The sequence below is a fragment of the Diadema antillarum genome, unplaced genomic scaffold (genome assembly GCF_040938485.1).
Source record: "Diadema antillarum isolate AM-2024a unplaced genomic scaffold, OU_Dant_1.0 seq00000266_RagTag, whole genome shotgun sequence".
Classification (NCBI taxonomy): Eukaryota; Metazoa; Echinodermata; class Echinoidea; order Diadematoida; family Diadematidae; genus Diadema; species Diadema antillarum.
The window spans coordinates 1,036,059-1,051,380 of NW_027271303.1; positions in this window are offsets into that span (position 1 = coordinate 1,036,059).

Below are 15,322 nucleotides of genomic sequence, written 5' to 3' on the forward strand. Positions count from 1 at the left end.
CAATACCTGCTTTATGAATGTGAAAAATCGACTGCTCTTTACAATATTTTGAATGTTGGGGCTAAACTGCATACATTGTGTAATTATATTTATGGTCTACTGAGTACAATGTGCTTCTTGTTTCCATCGCTTGAAAAAAAAACCACAATGTATCAAAAAATTTGTTTTTAAACTTGTCTCACAAGACATATTCCTTCCTCTTTATGTCCAGTTTGTAATACCACTGATTGGTTAACCTTATTTTCCCTTTCTGAATTAACATTTTCTGTGGAATTGTTAATGTTAATTTGATGCAATGAAAAGTGTTTTCAGATGTGCTATTCTGCCCAAGATTTATAACTGGGACATATCTTTAGCTGTGTGCATAAAAAAGTAACCAAATTTAGATGTGCATTCTTCATTTTTTAATTCTTTTTTTCACCTTTCTTATCATTGGTGTAATTATATATGAAAAACAAAATGTGAAGTATACTAATTGTATAATGGGGCACATTTGCAAGCTCCCAAGCTTGGAATTGGATGGAATATGTCAGTACAAGTAGTGAGTTTCAAATATATATGACAGAACTTTGCCATACCCTTCATTGTTTTGGCAATAACTTGTGTACCAGAAATCAGAGTTGACATATCGCTGTTAATGTCTAAGAGCGTCATAAAGGTGCTTTTGATTACCGTAAGATGTACCGGTAAATTCAAGGTGCATATCTATGATCCATTCTAGAAGTAGAAGGACAATGTGAAAGATATTTGTCACATAGTTTACTATTACTCTGCGCAAGCTTCAGGGATTTTTTGAGTAAAAAGAATTAGTGCTTTTTGTCAATGTGGTAACTTCCTTTAAAAGAAGAAAAGGTAATCATGTGATGGAAAGAACGAATATTATTTTTCTTATTCAATGCACTGACCAAATTTCATACATTTTTGATTTACATTGCCCTTTTTATGACAAAATATGCATCTCGTATTAGAATTTGTAGAAATACAATGTATATTTCATGTTCACTTTAAAGTAAACCATGAAAAAGAAAATCGCTGTTATTTTGTCCCTCTTCCATGAGACATATATTAAAATGTTAATAATCTATATGTAAGTATGCACTGTATTCATCATGTTTATGTTCTATTTGTTGTTGAATTGAAGTCTCTGACTTCAGTTTTCGAAAGATTGTGGATTTAATTGACTGAGAAACTGTGTGTAAATCTACTGTATGCATGCTATTTTGCTTCATGTCTGGAGTGTTACCTTAGTTAATTGTGAAGTCAGTGAAGGCATCCAGTAGACCTTAGGTAATTGTTTGTGAAGTTAGTGAAGGCATCCAGTATATAATTATTTTGGTTTTAACAAAAAGGTTATAATTTTCACCATATGGGGTGCAGAAAGGTAACCCTATATAGAGACGTGTGCAAATTGTATTGCATCCTATATTGCGGTGACTTTATCACCCCATAGGGTGCAAAATTACAACAATAACAATATGAACCATAATGGGTGCAGGTATGAGGTGCAGAAGAGGAACCCTGCATAGAGGTCTATATTTGCACCTTTTTGGGTGTTGAATATAGGGTGCTAAATAAGAACCCCCAAAAATAGAACCCTAAATGGAGCCGCTGGTGTTACAACGATATGAACCAGAAAGGGTGCAAATTTGCACCTGAATTTTTGTTCACCCTATGGGGTGCAGAAAGGGAACCCAATGGAGGGGTGCAAATATGCACCCCAAAAAATAGAACCCTAAATGGAGCCGCTGGTGTTACAACGATATGAACCCTATTGGGTGCAGAAAGGGAACCCAATGGAGGGGTGCAAATATGCACCATATATGGTGTTAAATATAGGGTGCTAAATAAGCACCCCCAAAAATAGAACCCTAAATGGAGCCGCTGGTGTTACAACGATATGCACCCTCTAGGGTGCAAATTAGAACCGTAATTTCTCTGTGTGTAAGAATGAATGAACCAGAATTTGCGTTAAATCTGCACTTACAAGTTGATCGATTGAATTTGGGTCTTGAAAGAGATGAGTGTTGTTGCCGTTCGAATGTGGGTTGGAAGTTTGTTATAAATTTGTTATAAATATTGCATATTGAATGTGAAGAATATGTGTCGTGTCTGGTACTGGATCTGTAACCAGTGCATGACGCATGCGTAGATATTGGGTGATCACTTTACTTTTTCTTTTTCTTTTTTAATAACGAGATTGATTGTTGTTTGAAATTAGATTAAAGCGATCAAAAGTCTCGTATATGTATGATATCTTTCGAGTCTGAAGCGGTCGTTAAATAGAATGATGTTACAGCGAGTTTCTTTTAGTGCATACATATATCGGTACTAACTAATTACATTTTTATGATAACTGATTAGTGTATTTAATAGACATGTTCGTGATTAGCAGCGATATAGGGATATAGGGCATAATCTCCCAAACTAATTTCTATATACTTTTTTTTCTTTAAGTATTTTTTAACTTTCTTTGCAAGTGATTAAGGAACTTCACATCAAATGTTAATTACGAAATTGTTGATGATGTATATATAATCGACTTACATAACAATGCATTTGTCTGTAAACGTTTGATTGCGAATGAACGAATGAGTTGCCCCTATAAAAAAGTAGAAATAAATGTATAATTAAATGAATGGCATTGTGAATATCGTAACATTCCCTTATCTGACAGATAAAGATATACCAGCGTATCAAATCCAACGAAAATCAAGAAAGACTTTTATTGTAGGTGTTATTCTCATGGTCTCTTGTCCAGATAATGCACGATGAAATATGTGATTAGTTCCGTTAATGACAAAATGATTACTACTGAACACTCGATCCATTTTCCATCATAATTATAACCGGTATTTCAAAACGTGGCATACTATCTGGATGAAAATACTGATTTTGTTTGCATACCTTCAGAAGATTCTGACTTTGATAGAATCCTGAACGACTGAACCACAATCTTTGAATGAATAACTTTATTATTGTCCGGGATGATATCATGTACACTCAAGATCTCCCTCTCTCCCTGCCTCCCCCCCCCCCCCTCTCTCTCTCTCCCTCTCTAAATATACACATACATACATACGTACATTCATACATCGTCCTGCATACATCAATGAGAAAAAGAATCTCCGTGTGAGTACGTTTCACTCACGTCCTTTGTCTCTTTGTATAATTCTTTCAAAGCTCCAACCAGACCAGAAAACAAGTTTGAAAGTATAACGTTGTACATTGACACACGTTTATATTGCCTCCTGTTCTCTTTCGCTCTCTCCCTCTCTTTTTCTGTCTTGCTCTCTCCATCCGGAATATTTAGAGCTGTCAGCTTTTGATTTAGCAACCCTTTCAGCAACCCTTGGACAGACTTGATAGGGTTGTGCCATATCTTTTAATTGTGTTAGCCTGTTCCTTTTAATACGATCGAAATCATTTAAAAAATTCGACTCGTTATTTCCCTCACACATGGCAAATACTGTATATCTCTTTCTGTGGTAACCACTTCCTGCCCACAAATTACACAACCCAACGAAAGAATATCCGTGAAATAACATATCAAGAGCAGTTGAGAAAACCATTCATATCTCACGGAGTCGTCGAGGTTTGAACAGGTTTATTTTTGGCGTATAGCACATTCTGAACATGGGATTGGATTTCCTGTGCACTACTCCACGTACTATTTTCAGCATTTTCTACCAAAGAGTTAAGATTTATAAAAGTGGTGTCACGTTACACTGTACATCATTATTAGAGTATAGATTCTGTCCCTTGCACGTACAATATGCCATAATGCGACGTGTGAAAAAAGCCCGAGAGAAACAGGTAAGAATGAAGAGGGGACAGAAAATGCGTTTTTCAACACTTGACGTTGATTTCGATTATTTCTAATTGACAAAATTCAGTGTGAAGCCAGTCATTTATAATAAATTTAGTCAATGGCTACAACGTATAATATCACTATGCTTAATGATACTCAGTTCCACGGCACATGTGCTGACAATGAAATAAAGATCAAATCGTCGGTGAAAAGATGAACCGACGTATCTGAGAATTTTTTTCAATTTTATCGAAAATTAGATTTTTGCCTTATTTCACTGTTCTCACTTGCATCTATCATCGTAGCAAGTTGTGTACTTCAAATTACAGCCAAAAGCCATGATTTACGCACACGCCGTACATTATTTTGTCACTGCTGTTGTCGCACTGACTGCATGAAGTGACGCATCCGTATGCGTCTGTTCATGAACTAGCGCGTATTTTGCATGTGCGTGAATGAACCGACGCATCGCATAGGATCGCAGGTTGTAACTTCGGGGTGAAACGCCGGTCCTCTGCTCTTCATCGAATCCTCAGTGAATGGATGAAGTGGCGTATTGTCAGTGATCAAGATGACAAACAGGTAAAGAAGAATACATTTCTGTTAAAATTCACCTATGAGGTGTATATCACAGCTTATTTCACATTCACATTTGTTTTTGGAGGCCTATGTCGTGGAAATATAACTAAGTTAGTAATTTTCATAGTTTTATGTAACTTAGTTGCCGTCTCAATTATTGTAGTCCCATTCATTAGTAACCGTGTAAGAACAATCAGCAAGAGTTTAATTCTTTGTGTTCATTGTAGCCTTTATCTAAAAGATTCTGTATCTGAACACCTCTCACTAAAAACTTATTTTCGCTTCAGAATTCCCTAAAACTCCCCTATTAATTGCGTTAGAGAAATTTTCCGTTCATGTAGATATCTACAAAAGACACATACAATTATTTTAATTGTACTTTCTATTTGTATCAATGTAGGATATATAGGCGTCTACTCTAGATACCAAAACACTGTCCAGCCTAGCCTAGGCTAGTTGTAGTAGCAGTAGTTCTACTAGGTTGGTGGGAGCCTAGTACTTGTACTACGCCTATGTTATGGCTATATGTTGTTTTTTGGTTTTTTTTTCCTCCAAGTCCAAGCCAAAAAAAAAAGGACAAAAATCCACTCATATTAATCAGATTTTAGAACTGAAATGGCTCTTCTTGGGACCTTGCCTCAACAAGCAATAAAAAGAAATGCTGTTCGCTGTCACGTGGAAATCTGATGGAGGCATTTGAAAACGTGCAAAGTCTATGGTAGAGTGATTTTTGCGAAGCTGATATCTGGTGTGTGCATTACTATACTAACAAGAGAGGGAGAGAGAGAGAGAGAGAACAGTGCGTGTAAAAGAAATGTATCTCTAGTCATGGTGAGTGGTTATTGCAAAAAACCACTCACCATGACTAGAGATTGTTCAGATTCTAGAGTTATCAAGTTGTATGAAAAGATAGATGGTCTGGTTGGACCTTAAAATCAATCAGGGTATTGTCATTTAACTTGTTTGCGTTCAAGATCATACATTTTTTAAATACAGAGGTCCATTTGAATAAGAAATATGTAGATTACAACTTCAGTGTCATTGCAGTTCATACAGTCAAATAATTTTATGTAGGAAGCAAATATCAACAATCAGAATTTGATTTAGTAATGGGTTTTATCTTAATGATGATGTTAGGTATTTATCTTTAGATATCTTGAGCTGTTCTAGTGTCAGTATACTTACATAAATGGATATAGATTATTACAAAACTTGTACTCTTAGGTATGAATTCACGAAGGTGGTTTAAATTTAGACCATGGTTTATGCAATTCCCTCTGCGTAAATGCATGTGACAGCTTGCATACACTGGCAGATGCTCAATAACATTAACAATCGCTCGTTGATCAGCACTTGTCAAAGGTACACCCATTTTACGCTTATTTTGTACCATGGTCTAAATTTAAACCACCTTGGTGAATTTGGGCCTTAGAGCCAAAAATCAACTTTTCTATCAAAATGAAAGACCACTTGACTAACCACTTTCAGAAAGCAGGGGGAATAATTGCTACCCAAAACATATGTCAGTCAAGTTGATGGAATGTGTTGTTTTCATTTTTTTAATGATTTTTTGTAGTAATCCCTTTATATTTTCTTGATATTGTTATCCACGTACATCATAAATTACATGTACATGTATAACATTCAGGCTCTTCTGCATGGGATTATACTATTTGTACAGCTTGTGCAAGCCGAACAGACCAGGGGCAGAGCAGCCAGTCAGAGGCAACAACAGCACCAATCGGCAACTGCCATGGCACTGGTTTTCAAGACCACAGTGCTCCTTCAATACCAACACTTGGTCCCCACCGTGATACTTGTCTGCAAGGGCACAGCACCCCGTCAATGGCAGGAACAGTGCCACTTGCTCCCTACCATGGTACTCTGCAAGGGCACAGCACCCCTCCACTGGCAGTGACAATGCCACTTGTTCCCAAGCAATTAGTCTTCAAGGGCAGAGCACCCCTTCAATGACAGCGACAGCATCATCATGTAATTTCCACTATGGCACTGGTCTACAAGGGCAGAGCACCCCTTCAATTTCAGGAATAGTACCACAAAAGGTATCCACCCAGATTCTATGGCAACAACTGCAGATAAGAAAAAAAAATGGTTTAGTGCTTCAAAAGAATTCTTAAATGTGAGCTAGGGATGAAAATCATGAACCTTAAATGTTTATCTGTATTTATTTCATGGTAAGTATTGGGTATTGCAAAATCTAAAAAATGTGGACAATAGTTTTATCAAAATTGTTACTAGAATAAACCATCACTGGGACAATATTGCAAACTATTTAAATGCTGTGTTTTGCAGTGCAACTGAAGCATACATGTGCATCAAATGTGATGATTTTAGCATATTTTTAATCACTGCGCCCAATGTTAAAAAGTGACTTTAATTGTCCCACTCAAGGTACTGGTCTTCATGTGGAGAGAACCCCTTCAATGGCAGCTACAGCACCACTTGGTCCCCACCACGGCACTGGTCTGCAAGGGCAGAGCACCCCTTCAATGACAGGAACAGTACCACTTGGTATCCACCCAGGTACTGTTTTTTCAAGTGCAGAGCACCTCTTCAATGGCACTTACAGCAACACTTAGAACACCTTGCTAACATTTGCAGATGAAGAAAACAAACTGTTGTCGTGCTTCAAAGTAGTTTCTAACTATGTGTTAGGGATAAAAAAATCACCAACGTGAAAATATTAATCTCTATTCAATCAGTGTTAAGTACAGGGTATTGTAAGATAAACAAACAGTTAACAATAGTTGAATAAAAACCGTTTCTAGAATAAACCATCACTGTGACAGTTTAATGAGAAAATTAGTACTATCTCCTGTTTGTGGTTTTGTTGCAAAATTTTTGTTGCTAAGGTGTTTCGTGACACAAATAAACCATACTTGTGCGATAATATGAGCATTTCTTTTTGATCACTACTCCCAATGTTAATAAAGTGGCTGTAATTGTCCCTCCAAAGGAACTGCAAGGGTACCACTCTACCCAAGGATACCACATTGTCAGGTGTCATCTGTTCCTGCATTTACTTTTTTTTCATGTTATAGGTCAATTGCAATTATAGTGAGAATGGACAAATATGACATTGCCAAGATATGATGTGTAGCAGATGTGAACAGCAGGGCTTAATTGGCAGATTCACAAGAATGCACTCATCATGAATCCATGTCAATATTCTTATGATCAATGCAGTGATATTCTTTATTAGCCTTATTCTTCATTCAAATTTTTGTATTTTGTATTTCCCTCACAGCATAAGCATTTTGTTTATCTGCCATAAATCTCAGAAACCAAAAAATAAGTTGAGAATATCAAACCAGCCCTTGAGTTGTCTTTAATGATTCTCATCTTCATCTATTCCATGCCTGTCAATTTACCATTTCAGCATAACACACCTGACTTTTTTCCCCAAAACTTCATCCATGCTTTTAATTTCTCATTTGCTGCATAGCTGCCAGCTTTCCAGAATTTTCTTTAATTAGTAGTGCTGAGCCTGGAAACATAATTCTGGTTCTCCTTTACTGTAAATATCATAATGTTGTTTTAAATAGGAAATGTACGTTGTAATTGAAAGTGTACAAGTGGATTTCTACCTAGAATTTGGTACAGTGTTGTTTTGATTGGTTCATGTTGACGGCTGCGCTATTGTACAAATGTCAATGTTGCTAAGATACAATATAACCCAACAGTCTTGCTTTCTTTTCCTTTCCCTACCCTTGCCTTGTTGAACTTATTGTGGCTCGTCATGTTTTTTTTTTTATTCATTTTTGTTTTGTGTGTGAAATTTCCCTATTCCCCACATGCACACAGCCAAATACTAGTAAGGCTAAGAACACACGTAAAATGCATTGCAACGCAGTACTGTAAAAATTTCTAAGAAATCCATGTAGGAATTAGAAGCTTTAGTAATTCATTTCTTGTGACTCTGTGGCCATCAAGGAATACATTCCACTGGTGGATTTTTCAGTTGAGTGCATTATGTTCTCTTGAAAGATTTGTGTGTTATCAAATTCATTCTGGAAGGGAAGCTAGTGTGTTTTTGCTCCCTGGACATGAATGTTCTAATTACCAGGGGCCCATTGCATAAAAGTTACTATTGTGGTAACTTTGCCATCCAATGGTAACTACCATGGCAACAATACTCAACAGCCAATCAAAATCAAGAATTCCATGGGAGTTTCCACTGGATGGCAAAGTTACCATAATAGTAACTTTTATGCAATGGGGCCCAGCAGTGGTGGTGGTTGTTGTTGTTGTTTTTGTTTTTGTCTTTCCTGCGTAGCGGAAGCAAGACATAGGTGTCACTGTAGTTGTTGTCATCGTCGTCAACTCATTAAAGGTCAAAGGTCCATAAACTTATGTTGAAATGTACTCAACTCACAAACTGCAGCATGCAGGTGAGATGTTGCTTGGCATTTGCCTTTTTATTTTTTTAGTCGAAATATGCCATGATACCACATGTTGAAATGGACACTTCTATTTGACTCTACCGCATGCTTTTGTTGTGACATGCTGTTGAACTGTGGCTAAGACTTGCTTTTGCAATGCAATGATGCTGCATTTGCTGGATTTCTACTGCTTGACAGACTTATTGCACATTTTTCTTATTTTAAATGCAGTTGTGATTTTCTCCATTTTTCTACTCTGCTTGTCATACTCTTTGCTACTGTATTCATTTTAGCTACTGTAACAGTAGATACATGCTGCTCACACTATTGCTATCCCATGTTAATGGTAATGTTTTCAGATTACGAACATAATCACGTTATATCATCACTCTTGTTTGTACAAATTAATTTGTCATGTATTTGTGCTGTAAGCTCATTGTAGTGTCCTCTAACAAAATTCTGTTTATACATGTACTTCATCTACCAACTTATATTTTAATTTCAATTGAAGGTCAGTCATGTTTCTGTATTGTATGTTCTGATGATAGTAAGTCCTAAGTAATATTGTTGACACACAATTTGTACTATGTATACAACTTTGTATTAGTATCTACCGGCTACTGTTAATAAAAGTGTTCAAAAAAAAAGAAGATAATAATTGTACAGTGTTTCATGTGTAAAGATGTGTGTGATGGATGAGCGCACGTGTTGTCATGTGGAGATTTTATTCTCATTTTGATTCACTAATATCCAGATTGCTAGATAAACAATAAGACAGTTTCAGTATTGCAAACTGGTTGTAAATCTTGATTTGTCAGAGGCACCATCTTGTTTTAAAGATGAGATCAAGTAATACATATCTTGACCACTATACATGTTTAATGTGAAATGATTTTGAATGTAAAAAAAAAGTGAGTTTGCTTTTGTGTTGTCTCTATCAATTTTTCCATACTGTTAGCAGTGATAACGTACAAGAGATCACTTAAGAAATGAAGTAAATGGTGTGGTAACTGAATGCTCACCATAACTTGTAAGTATTATACATGTTTTGTTTTTTTCTAATTTTAGAAAATTTTCTAATTGTTTAAGAAAAAAAATGTCACTCCACTTTTATCATTATTATTTTTTTTTTAAATTTGGACGATGCATAGGAATACATGTACATAGGGTGTCACAACTATGCCTCTACTTTTTTTCTCTTTTTTCTCTTTTTCTTTTTACCACGGTAGTGGAACTAGAAAAAAGATGAAACCCAAAGTATGAGCGTGATAAGTCCCTTTTTTTTCCCCGCTGAAGGCCTTTTGATTATTACTATTATTTTTTTTTTTTGCATGTTAGTTGATGTAACACGGAAGTGGCAACAAAAGAATAAAGTGTCCCCTTTTTTATTTTATCATCATTATATATTTATTTTTTATTTATTTATTTTTTTTTTTTTGGGGGGGGGGGAGCTGGGCACCGGCGATGTAAAATCCCGAAATTGGCGTAATTTGGCACTACTTTACAAGGTTGATAGCAGCAAGAAATAAGAGATGCATAATTTTCTTTACAATGTTGACAAAATTCCAGTACACACTGGTACAAGTCACCTCACATAAGCACTTTAAAAATAAAGATCAATACTGTATTGCATATAAAAAGTAAAAGTAATCGTTTGCTTCATTTAGCGATGTCACTATATACATTCGCTTGCCAGAGCAATCTGTCAAATTCTTAGTGTAATTTGTTTGGCACTAAGTGAACTGTAATAAAATATGAAAAGTCATAGGTATATACACCGTACATTAAAATCACAAACATGTTGAATTTTTCAGTTAGAAAACAGTAAATATTGTAATACGCAAAGACCCAACCAACGTGTGCCTTCGAGTCTGCAGAAAAGTTCGTTGACCCATATTGAGCGCCTGTGTAAGCATACCCATACGAGACGGTGCTTACGCTACGCGTTCACCTACTGTGCGCGGATGAAGCGACGTATCTAAGCGTATACGTCTGTTTACAACCAGACGCGCAATAGACTTGATGGCATGAACCGACGCAAACCTCCTCGCGCGCTGTAACGGGCAGAAAAACACTGTCCGAAATTTCAACCTAATTTTCCCCACGTCAATACTCACTGCATGCAGATAATCATGTTATAAATTTACAATGGTTAGAAAGAACAGGTCTTGGGCGTTCTTGTGGTGTAACGTTTGTCTAGATTAACAGTCGATAACTACGTGATTTCATCCGTTGAAAAAGTCCATATTTTCAAACGCGTTTTTCTCCGATTCACATTTGCGCACTTGCGGGTCGGAAACGTCGGTTCATGTTTTCACCGACGAAATACAACGTTCGTTGAAAGAAAATGATAATAACTTTTGCCTTAAAAATGTTACGATATCATCCTGTCTGTTTCGTCATTGTTTGTAAAATACACTTTTTTTTTCTAGTTCCTTTGTCCTATACTGTATAAGGTGCTGTAAAGTATTGAGAAAATCATAAAAGGAAACTCCGCTTTGTGTTCAGAATTAGCTTAATGAGAAAAACAGAATCAACAAACATAACAACTAAAAGGTGTCTTTAATATCAGGGCAACAACAAGAACGTCATGTACACATTGCATAAAGCTTGACATATTTACGTCATACAGTGATATCGATCACAATCACGTGTGAAAATTAGAAAAGGTTGAACAGCAAATTTAGATGATGACATCTTCTCACGTGTTCACATTTGTTTGCACATCAAGTTATTATCATAAATGAAATAGTAAAGGGAATTGGTTTTGAGTTTGTTTACTTTTTGACGAATTCAAAACTGTGCATTCCACTATACGATGATTTCTCAACATCCGGAAACCACAGTTCATCGCATCCTCCAAAGACGACAGTACGAGATGCGGTGCAAGACATCTTCACGTTTCACTATCTTCGGAATCATCACTCTCGTCAAAAGCAGACTGACAATCAACTTGCCATCGCCTGAGCTGCCTGCGCTCCTTTGCGGAGCCGGGGACCTCTTTCAGGATAAACTCCCTGAAAGTGTCCTCTGCGGCCGCCAGCTTGTAATACGTCATAAAGACGGACTGCGTTCTTCGCGCCATCGCTTCGGCTTCCCTAGCAACGCTATCGGCTGCCAGACACGTCTGGGCAGCGTCGTCGCTTGGTCCTGCGCGATGCAGTGCCGCCCTCAGGCGGGAGTCCGTCATACCCAAGTAGCGGATGATGAGCCTAGCTGCCGCCACGGCATCCTCCATAGCAACGAAGGCGTGGCTGATATCGCGCTTTTGATCCTCATCAACTGTTTCCTCTGGCCGATTTTGACGGCGAACCTCTACGTCGTCCTCAATGACAGGAGGGTAAATAGCACCACTATCAGGCTGTGCCGACTTTGATCTGGCTGTTGCCTGTACTCTCAGCGCGCTGTGATTGACGCTAAAGGGGATGTGGTTGCCCAAGCTGTCATAGCGATGATCTGTTATCTCCTCGTTGGTCAGAGTGAACAATGACAGTGAGGAAAGAAAAGTCTCTTCAGACTTTGAGATATGCGGTTGAGTATTGGGATCTTCATGAACGAGTGTCACGTTGCACTCCGTGATCGGCCCTACTCGGGTAGCAATCAAGTTGTCTATAAGGCCCTGAACATCCGTGTTATCTCCGACAGTTTTAGGACGCTCCGTTGGTGAATTGGTAACCACGTGTTTTCCCGGTTGATCCTCTATGACTTCTGAGAAACCTTCGGAACTACTTCCAGGTTGTGATGAAACAATGGCGACAGGTGTCGAGGTAACGGCTCTCAATTGGTCTCCTTGCCCCAGAGTGTTAATCGACACTTGGGACTTCGTCGGAGAAGCTGTCAGATTGTCACCTCCACTGTCCTCGATCAATAGATTTTCATCTTCCCCACGTAGCCGAGGTGACGCCAGATCATTTCCGCTTCCAGGACGCTGTGGATGCGGTGACGACACTTCGGCGACATCAGCACCGTCGTTTTCGTCTTGTGCGTCGTGCATTTCTCTACATGCATATGATATGAATTGATGTGATGAATGCTCGTCATTTGTTTCCAGGTGATCAGGGTGTGGTCCGTCGATCTTTTCTTCACATGGAGCTTCTGAGTCCTCCTCAATTCCCATGGTCTCCCATTCTTCTGCAGTCGGAGTCATCGTTCCTTTCGATGTTGCTTCGTGAAGGCTGCTGGCAGAATATGACTGTACTGGTTGTTCGCCAACGACGGATTCCCGATGGCTTGATTCATCCCTTCGCAAGTCATTTTCAGCACACCGATCAAATGCCACTGCCTCTAGATCCTTCTCTCTCGATGATGTGCGGCAGCTACGGCCAGGGTGCCCCTCATTGCTTAGTCTCTTTGAGTCCTCCAACCCGACAGAAAGTTTATCTGAGCATTTCGTATCAAAGAGTAACTCTTCTCCTGTTTGTACTCCGACCGAGACGCTCCCAACTCGGGTGTTTTCGGATGTTGTAACCTTGTCTGTGCAGTCTTCGTTCTCACGTGGGCAGCTAGATTCTTGAAGATGTAGATCCTCTTCAGCCACTGTGACGCAAGAGGAGTCAAAGGAAACGTGTGACACAGGAGTTTCCATCATCTTTTCTATCGAGCCGTAAACCTTGATGCCTACCGGCGATTCAGACTCTTGTTTAGCATCCTCAGTTGAAAGACTTCTTGCGTCTCCTTCCATCTTTGACTCTGAGTCAACCTCAATGATCGGGGTCATTATCCCATTTTCATTGCCAGTTTCGTCTACATGAGCTTCTGCAGCTTCAAGTCTTTCTGTCGAGAGTTTTTTGATGTTCGCATTTTCGGGTTCAGACCTCTCGGTGACCTCGTTCATCGGATGGGCTAGGTCATTTTCTTCTTGATGGCCGATTGGTGTTGGCTTATGATCTTCCTGTTTCTTTCCTATATTTGGTGTGTCCTCTTGGTTGTGGAATTTCTTTATTTTGACCTTGGGATCACCTCCGCATGCTGGTTTCTTAATCGGAGGAATGGGACTCAATCGTCTCTGCCAGTGATTCTTTTGTTTTGTTCGGACATCGCCGCTGTCTGTATCTCGCCGGAAGTCGAACCCTTGACCTTTGCCTACGGGCACCCAGAAGGCCTGTGTCCTTGGCGCCTTTTTCGTCTGGTTCCGCGTGACCAATGTCGTAGTCTTCTTGAGAACCTCTTCGAGTCGGTTCCGCTCAAGAGTAGCGATGCCTGGATGAAAGAACGTTCTCGGAGCGAGGCGGGGTGCGGGTTTCGATGGCGGTCCGTCAAAAAGGGAGCAGCAGTGCTTCTTGTGGTTACTACCTGCTGGTGGTTCTATGGGTTTCTTCCTTCTTGGCGATGGGCAGCGGAACATGTGATTAGTGTGGATGTCGTCGGATGTTGGCGATATTTTTCCAGCTGGGGGCTCTGTTTGTGTTCGCTGAAATAAAAAAATAAAGATACTTTCTAGACCGGAGTAATATAGCGTTATTTATCATTTGATGTTTAGTGTCATCTCCCGCACAAGCCATCTCCACCAAGATCCATATACCAAACATTACTTTTGTAAAAGACTTTTGACATTACTTTCCTGTGAGCCGCAATAAGCGGAAACCTCTCCGGCGATCTTTAACTTTATGAGCATGTTTTGAATCGGCACTTGCCATCAGACAACAAGTGCACATTGGATAGTCTGGCAAATTTCTAGAATACTCATTTTCACATTTCATTTTTTTTAATGTCACGCTTTTCGTGCCCATTTGAAAGCACAAAAAAAAAAGTTTTACCCTATCTTTATAGCATAATTGAAAACTGCTGGATATGAAACACAAAGTTATATAAATTATTTCTACAATGTATTTGCAGTATAAGACATGATAAAATCATCATCATATTTTATGTTCAATTATATTTGTATTTTTTAATTTGAATCTGAAATATTCATGGAGAAATCTGTCCAGTATTGTAAAAATATCCCTTTATGTATAAATGATCGCTGTCTGAAGGTAATGAAACTTTCGATTGAACTCCCAAAGCTTTTGCACTTTGCTTCCATGTTTTTTTTTCTACGATGGAGTATGTGACAACTTTACACACACAAAAAAAAATGCAAACCACGATACTGTAAAATTATTTTTAAAAAGTTTTTTTCTCAGCTCACTCACTGTTCAATATCTAATGCTTTTGCTCTCTGAACACAACATTCAGGTAGCTCATGGCCTTGTGGCTAAACAGTTTAGCCTCATAAGCCACATTGCTTTGAGCAACATAACTTCAAGGCCTTTTTGAAGTCAAAGATATTATCTCTATTTATGATAAGTCACGTTATAGAATGACCATCTGAAAACTTATACTTGTGCAGACCGTTGTGCAATTCGTTACTCCTTGCGGTAAAGGCTCTTTTTGCATAACATTAATTGGTCACAGTTTATGTTTTCAGTGCATTCCGGATAATCTCCGAGAACGGTCAGTGAATCATGAACAACAACACACACTTGCGACGATCTTGCTTGCATAAAACATGGTAATCTTCAGTTTGATAAATATGAGTATATCAGTTATA